The following is a 7,160-nucleotide window of genomic DNA, read 5'->3' on the forward strand; positions in this document are numbered from 1 at the left end:
AAAGTGACTTGTGATCCAACACCAGCCAAAAGTGATCATTCGGGCAAAGCAGTACCATCATGCCGAGCACCTAGGCAGGGTGGGTGTGCCCATGCAAACAAGGTCGGCTCCTGAAGTCCTCTTCCCCAGCTCAGCACTAGATGTCAGGGGAGAGCTCATTTCAGGCCCTGCTTAGATTACCAGTAATTATTCACAAATGGCTGCAAAATTTTTATTATTTATTATTTAGTATTTATTATTACAAATTATTGCAAAATTGCTCAGCACCCAACTTCTTCCATTTAGGCACCTAATAGGAAGTGTGAAGTTATTCAAAAGTTCTCAGCAGCCAACAAAGAAAGGCCTTTGTTGTTGTTGTTGAACCTTCTGTATTGCTTGGTGGAAGGGACCTGACCAATGAAATTCCTGTTTGTCTCCAAGTTTCCTCTGCGGTGTGTAAGATATTCTATTCCTTTGGGTTCTTATACTGACCCACCACCATGGTCTCCCGGCCTGAGAATCGCCTCATTTCTCAATCTAAGGGAAGCAAAGTGTCCCGTATTCATAAAATCATCTGTGTAGGATTTTAGACCACTCCATCCTATCAAAATTAGACACCAGATAAAGGAATTTCGTTTTTTGGGTCATCAGTAACTCTGCTTGCCTTGGTTGCCAGCCATTAAAAGGTCGTTGGGTCTTCCATTGTCTCTCCAGCTCCCTAAAAGTGGGGGTGCCACCAGCACCCAAACCATGTCCCTGCCCCCCCCATGCCACCCCTTCCCCAGAGGCCTTGCCACCTGCATGCTTCTCTCCGCCCCTCTCTCCAATCGCTCACCCTTACGGCCCCATAAAAGTGGGACCCAACCACTTTTAAAAGTGATGGGGCCATGCCCTCTGCCCCCCCGCCCCCATGTTCTAGCACAACTGCTGAGCAGTTTTCAAACTTTTTGAGCTGAGTCCCCCCACCCACCCCTTTGAGTTACAGTTTTTGGTTGTGCCCCCACCCACAATCCCTGACAGGCTGGGTGGCCTGCTGAGGTGAGTTGGCGGTGGAGGTAGCGCTCCCCCCCTGGGCTCTGCCACATGGAGCTGGCTCAAGCCCTGCACCCTCCCCACCCCCAAATATAAAAGTCAAACTGCGCCTATGAAAAAAACTAAAGTTTTCCAGTGCCTATGTAGCCCCTGGCTATGGCCAAATGCATACAAGCACCATAGTCACTGAGGAGGATTGAACAAAGGACCTTCAGCACTGAAAATACAGCCCATGCTACTGTTAATAAGTAGCAGGTGTGGCAAATTGCCAGTATGATTATCATAGAATTATAGAATATCAGGGTTGGAAGGGACCTCAGGAGGTCATCTAGTCCAACCCCCTGCTCAAAGCAGGACTAATCCCCAACTAAATCATCCCAGCCAGGGCTTTGTCAAGCTGACCTTAAAAACCTCTAAGGAAGGAGATTCCACCACCTCCCTAGGTAACCCACTGCAGTCTTTCACCACCCTCCTAGTGAAAAAGTTTTTCCTAATATCCAACCTAAACCTCCCCCACTGCAACTTGAGACCATTACTCCTTGTTCTGATGAAGTGAGCTGTAGCTCACGAAAGCTCATGCTCAAATAAATTGGTTAGTCTCTAAGGTGCCACAAGTACTCCTTTTCTTTTTGCGAATACAGACTAACACGGCTGTTCCTCTGAAACCACTCCTTGTTCTGTCATCAGCTACCACTGAGAACAGTCTAGATCCATCCTCTTTGGAACGCCCTTTCAGGTAGTTGAAAGCAGCTATCAAATCCCCCCACATTCTTCTCTTCTGCAGACTAAACAATCCCAGTTCCCTCAGCCTCTCCTCATAACTCATGTGTTCCAGACCCCTAATCATTTTTGTTGCCCTCCGCTGGACTCTTTCCAATTTTTCCACATCCTGCTTGTAGTGTGGGGCCCAAAACTGGACACAGTACTCCAGATGAGGCCTCACCAATGTCGAATAGAGGGGGAACGATGACGTCCCTCGATCTGCTGGCAATGCCCCTACTTGTACATCCCAAAATGCCATTGGCCTTCTTGGCAACAAGGGCACACTGTTGACTCATATCCTAGGTCCTTTTCTGCAGAACTGCTGCCAAGCCATTCGGTCCCTAGTCTGTAGCAGTACATGGGATTCTTCTGTCCTAAGTGCAGGACTCTGCACTTGTCCTTTTTGAACCTCATCAGATTTCTTTTGGCCCAATCCTCTAATTTGTCTAGGGCCCTCTGTATCCTATCCCTACCCTCCAGCGTATGTACCTCTCCTCCCAGTTTAGTGTCATCTGCAAACTTGCTGAGAGTGCAATCCACACCATCCTCCAGATCATTTATGAAGATATTGAACAAAACCGGCCCGAGGACCGACCCTTGGGGAACTCCACTTGATACCGGCTGCCAACTAGACATGGAGCCATTGATCACTACCCGTTGAGCCCGAGGATCTAGCCAGCTTTCTATCCACCTTATAGTCCATTCATCCAGCCCATACTTCTTTAACTTGCTGGCAAGAATACTGTGGGAAACCGTGTTAAAAGCTTTGCTAAAGTCAAGGAACAACACATCCACTGTTTTCCCCTCATCCACAGAGCCAGTTATCTCGTCATAGAAGGCAATTAGATTAGTCATGCTTGACTAGTCCTTGGTGAATCCATGCTGACTGTTCCGGATCACTTTCCTCTCCTCTAAGTGCTTCAGAATTGATTCCTTGCGGACCTGTTCCATGATTTTTCCAGGGACTGAGGTGAGGCTGACTGGCCTGTAGTTCCCAGGATCCTCCTTCTGCCCTTTTGTAAAGATGGGCACTACATTAGCCTTTTTCCAGTCTTCCGGGACTTCCCCTCAATCGCCATGAGTTTTCAAAGGTAATGGCCAATCACTCTGCAATCACATCCGCCAACTCCTTTAGCGCTCTCGGATGCAGCGGGTCCAGCCCCATGGACTTGTGCTCGTCCAGCTTTTCTAAATAGTCCCAAACCACCTCTTTCTCCACAGAGGGCTGGTCACCTCCTCCCCATGCTGTGTTGCCCAAGGCAGTAGTCTGGTAGCTGACCTTGTTCGTGAAGACAGAGGCAAAAAAAGCATTGAGTACATTAGCTTTTTCCACATCGTCTGTCACTAGGTTGCCTTCCTCATTCAGCAAGGGGCCCACACTTTCCTTGACTTTCTTCTTGTTGCTAACATACCTGAAGAATCCCTTCTTGTTACTCTTAACATCTCTTGCTAGCTGCAACTCCAGGTGTTATTTGGCCTTCCTGATTTCACTCCTGCATGCCCGAGCAATATTTTTATACTCTTCCCTGGTCATGTGTCCAATCTTCCACTTCTTGTAAGCTTCTTTTTTGTGTTTAAGATCAGCAAGGATTTCACTGTTAAGCCAAGCTGGTCGCCTGCCATATTTACCATTCTTTCTACACATCGGGATGTTTTGTCCCTGTAACCGCAATAAGGATTCTTTAAAATACAGCCAGCTCTCCTGGACTCCTTTCCCCCTCATGTTATTCTCCCAGGGGATCCTGCCCATCAGTTCCCTAAGGGAGTCAAAGTCTGCTTTTCTGAAGTCCAGGGTCCGTATTCTGTTGCTCTCCTTTCTTCCCTGTGTCAGGATCCTGAACTTGACCATCTCATGGTCACTGCCTCCCAGATTCCCATCCACTTTTGCTTCCCCTACTAATTCTTCCCGGTTTGTGAGCAGCAGGCCAAGAAGAGCTCTGCCCCTAGTTGGTTCCTCCAGCACTTGCACCAGGAAATTGTCCCCCACACTTTCCAAAAACTTCCTGAATTGTCTGTGCACCGCTGTATTGCTCTCCCAGCAGATATCAGGGTGATTGAAGTCTCCCATGAGAACCAGAGCCTGCGATCTAGTAATTTCCGTGAGTTGCCGGAAGAAAGCCTCATCCACCTCATCCCCCTGGTCCAGTGGTCTATAGCAGACTCCCACCACAACATCACCCTTGTTGCTCACACAGAAACTCTCAGGTTTTTCTGCAGTTTCATACTTGAGCTCTGAGCAGTCATACTGCTCCCTTACATTCAGTGCTACTCCCCCACCTTTTCTGCCCTGCCTGTCCTTCCTGAACAGTTTATACCCATCTATGACAGTACTCCAGTCATGTGAGTTATCCCACCAAGTCTCTGTTATTCCAGTCACATCATAATTCTTTGATTGTGCCAGGACTTCCAGTTCTCCCTGCTTGTTTCCCAGGTTTCTTGCATTTGTGTATAGGTTGTCATAAATATAAAGGGAAGGGTAAACCCCTTTAAAATCCCTCCTGGCCAGAGGAAAAATCCTCTCACCTGTAAAGGATTAAGAAGCTAAAGGTAACCTCGCTGGCACCTGATGAAAATGACCAATGAGGAGACAAGATACTTTCAAAAGCTGGGAGGAGGGAGAAAAACAAAGGGTCTGTGTCTGTCTGTATGCTGCTTTTGCCGGGGATAGAACAGGAATGGAGTCTTAGAACTTTTAGTAAGTAATCTAGCTAGGTATGTGTTAGATTATGATTTCTTTAAATGGCTGAGAAAGGAACTGTGCTGAATAGAATGACTATTCCTGTCTGTGTGTCTTTTTTGTAACTTAAGGTTTTGCCTAGAGGGATTCTCTATGTTTTGAATCTAATTACCCTGTAAAGTATCTACCATCCTGATTTTACAGAGGGGATTTCTTTACTTCTATTAAAAGTCTTCTTGTAAGAAAACGGAATGGTTTTTCATTGTTCTAAGATCCAAGGGTTTGGGTCTATGGTCTCCTATGCAAACTGGTGAGGATTTTTACCAAACCTTTCCCAGGAAGTGGGGTGCAAGGGTTGGGAGGATTTTGGGGGGGAAAGACGTGTCCAAACTACATTTCCCAGTAAACCCAGTTAAAGTTTGGTAGTGGCAGTGGAAATTCCAAGGACAAAGGATAAAATTAATTTGTACCTTGGGGAAGTTTAACCTAAGCTGGTGAAAGTAAGCTTAGGAGGTTTTCATGCAGGTCCCCACATCTGTACCCTAGAGTTCAGAGTGGGGAGGAAACTTGACATAGGCACTTGAGATAACTCGCTGATCATCCCTCTTTCTCAGTATGAGGCAGGAGCCCTGCCCTCTCGTGCGCTCCGGCTCGTGCTTCCTCCCGGTATTCCACTTCCCCACTTACCTCAGGGCTTTGGTCTCCTTCCCCCGGTGTACCTAGTTTAAAGCCCTCCTCACTATGTTAGCCAGCCTGCTCGCAAAGATGCTCTTCCCTCTCTTCGTTAGGTGGAGCCCGTCTCTGCCTAGCACTCCTCCTTCTTGGAACACCATCCCATGGGCAAAGAATCCAAAGCCTTCTCTCCGACACCACCTGCGTAGCCATTCGTTGACTTCCACGATTCAACGGTCTCTACTCAGGCCTTTTCCTTCCATGGGGAGGATGGACGAAAACACCTCTTGCACCTCAAATTCCTTTATCCTTCTTCACAGAACCACGTAGTCTGCAGTGCTCTGCTCAAGGTCATTCTTGGCAGTATCATTGGTGCCCACGTGGAGAAGCAGGAAGGGGTAGTGATCCGAGGGCTTGATGGGTCTCGGCAGTCTCTCCGTCACATCATGAATCCTAGCTCCTGGCAAGCAGCAGACTTCTCGGTTTTCCCAGTCGGGGCAGCAGATAGATGACTCAGTCCCCCTGAGGAGAGAGTCCCCGACCACCACCACCTGCTCCAAAACTTACTCGCTTCGCCCAGCGTGGGGCTCGAACCCACGACCCTGAGATTAAGAGTCTCATGCTCTACCGACTGAGCTAGCCGGGCTCATGATGGGTGTTATGCTTCCTCTTCTTGGGGGAGGTTCAGGGCGCAGTTTCCTGCCCCTGAACTAGGGTATCTACTGTTCCACTAGTAACCCAGAGAAGGGTAGTGGAGAGGGAGGGACCCCAGCCCACCCTCTACTCCGGGTCCTAGCCCAAGGGCCCTAGGGATAATGGTAAACCACTTGAACTAGTGCTTCCTTCCCCTGGGCTACTTCCGTCTCCTGCTCTTCAGCTTGTGGGGCTTCCTGCCCTATCTCTCTGTACAAGCCGGGTGTCTCTTTACCTAGGGTCTTGGTCTTTTAGCCAGCCACGGCACTTCTCCAAACTCTCCTCTACTTCAACTCCTCCAAACTGCACTCTGCTCCAACTCCAAACCACTTGGCTCCAACTCCTTTCTCTGGCTGATGGAAGCAGGGGGGTTTTATCAGGTGACTAGCTTCAGGTGCTCTAATTGGCTTCAGGTGCTTTTAATTAATCTATAGAAACCTTTCTTCCCCCTACTGGGTATAAGGCTTCTCCTCATCCTGGGACTATATCACTCTCCTGCTGCCTTCTGGCCATGCTGTATCACACAGGCTACTAGGGCTGGGTTGCAGATGATATTTAGATGCCTAAAGATGCAGCTAGGAGTCCAGTGGGCTTTCCAAAGTGCCCAGGGGCCTAACACCAGTTGATTTCTAGGTCCTTAAGTATCTTTAAAATCTGGACCTTAGTTGCTAAGGACACGTCTATGTAGGGTTAGCAGATAGCAACTGTGAAAAAACAGGATGGGGGTGTGGGCCTGTATAAGAAAAAGTCCCAAAAAACGGGTCTGTCCCTTGAGAAACGGGATGGATGGTCACCCTACGTCTACAGAGAAATTGACTGGAATCGCTAGTCTGGAATCACTTCCTGCGTGGAAACTCTGTTTTCGGAATAAGAGAACCATTTTGTGTGTCTGGATGTGAAATTCATTTGTTTGTTTGTTTGTTTGTTTTTGTTTTTATGTAAAAACCGAAACCAATAAAACAGCATGTTAGGATATAGATATTCAGGCCTGTCTGTAAAGGCCTACACTCTAAGAATTTAGGTGTATTCTTATCACTTGGCTAGTTCTAGAGGTATAAAAGAAAGAATCAAAATCACTGTCTGTGGGTGTAAGGGCCTTCTCTTACTGTGACAGTCTGAGGACCTGTGCTTAGGCTAAGGCCTTTGGCTAAGCAGCAGAGGCAGCCATAAGCTGGGAAGCGACTGGTCACCTCCTCATGTTCCAACTTAGTCACATTGAAATAAGGTGCTATTGGGCTGTTAGGAATACAATCCTCTCCTGATAATGCCCATCACCTCCAGAGAAAGGGAAGTGCCTAGAAAATGTAAAAGGAAACTTAGTTTGATAGCATCCCGTCTGGCAAGA

The 7,160-nt window shown here is 47.8% G+C and overlaps 1 non-coding gene across 1 annotated transcript; it reads right to left on the minus strand.

Moving 5' to 3' along the window:
- Positions 1–5,695: 5,695 nt before the first annotated feature.
- On the minus strand, positions 5,696–5,768 carry TRNAK-CUU (transfer RNA lysine (anticodon CUU)). Its single transcript has one exon. It is a non-coding gene; the product is annotated as a tRNA-Lys (tRNA).
- Between the last annotated feature and the right edge of the window lie 1,392 nt (positions 5,769–7,160).

Source organism: Caretta caretta, chromosome 14 (genome assembly GCF_965140235.1).
Source record: "Caretta caretta isolate rCarCar2 chromosome 14, rCarCar1.hap1, whole genome shotgun sequence".
NCBI lineage: Eukaryota > Metazoa > Chordata > Testudines > Cheloniidae > Caretta > Caretta caretta.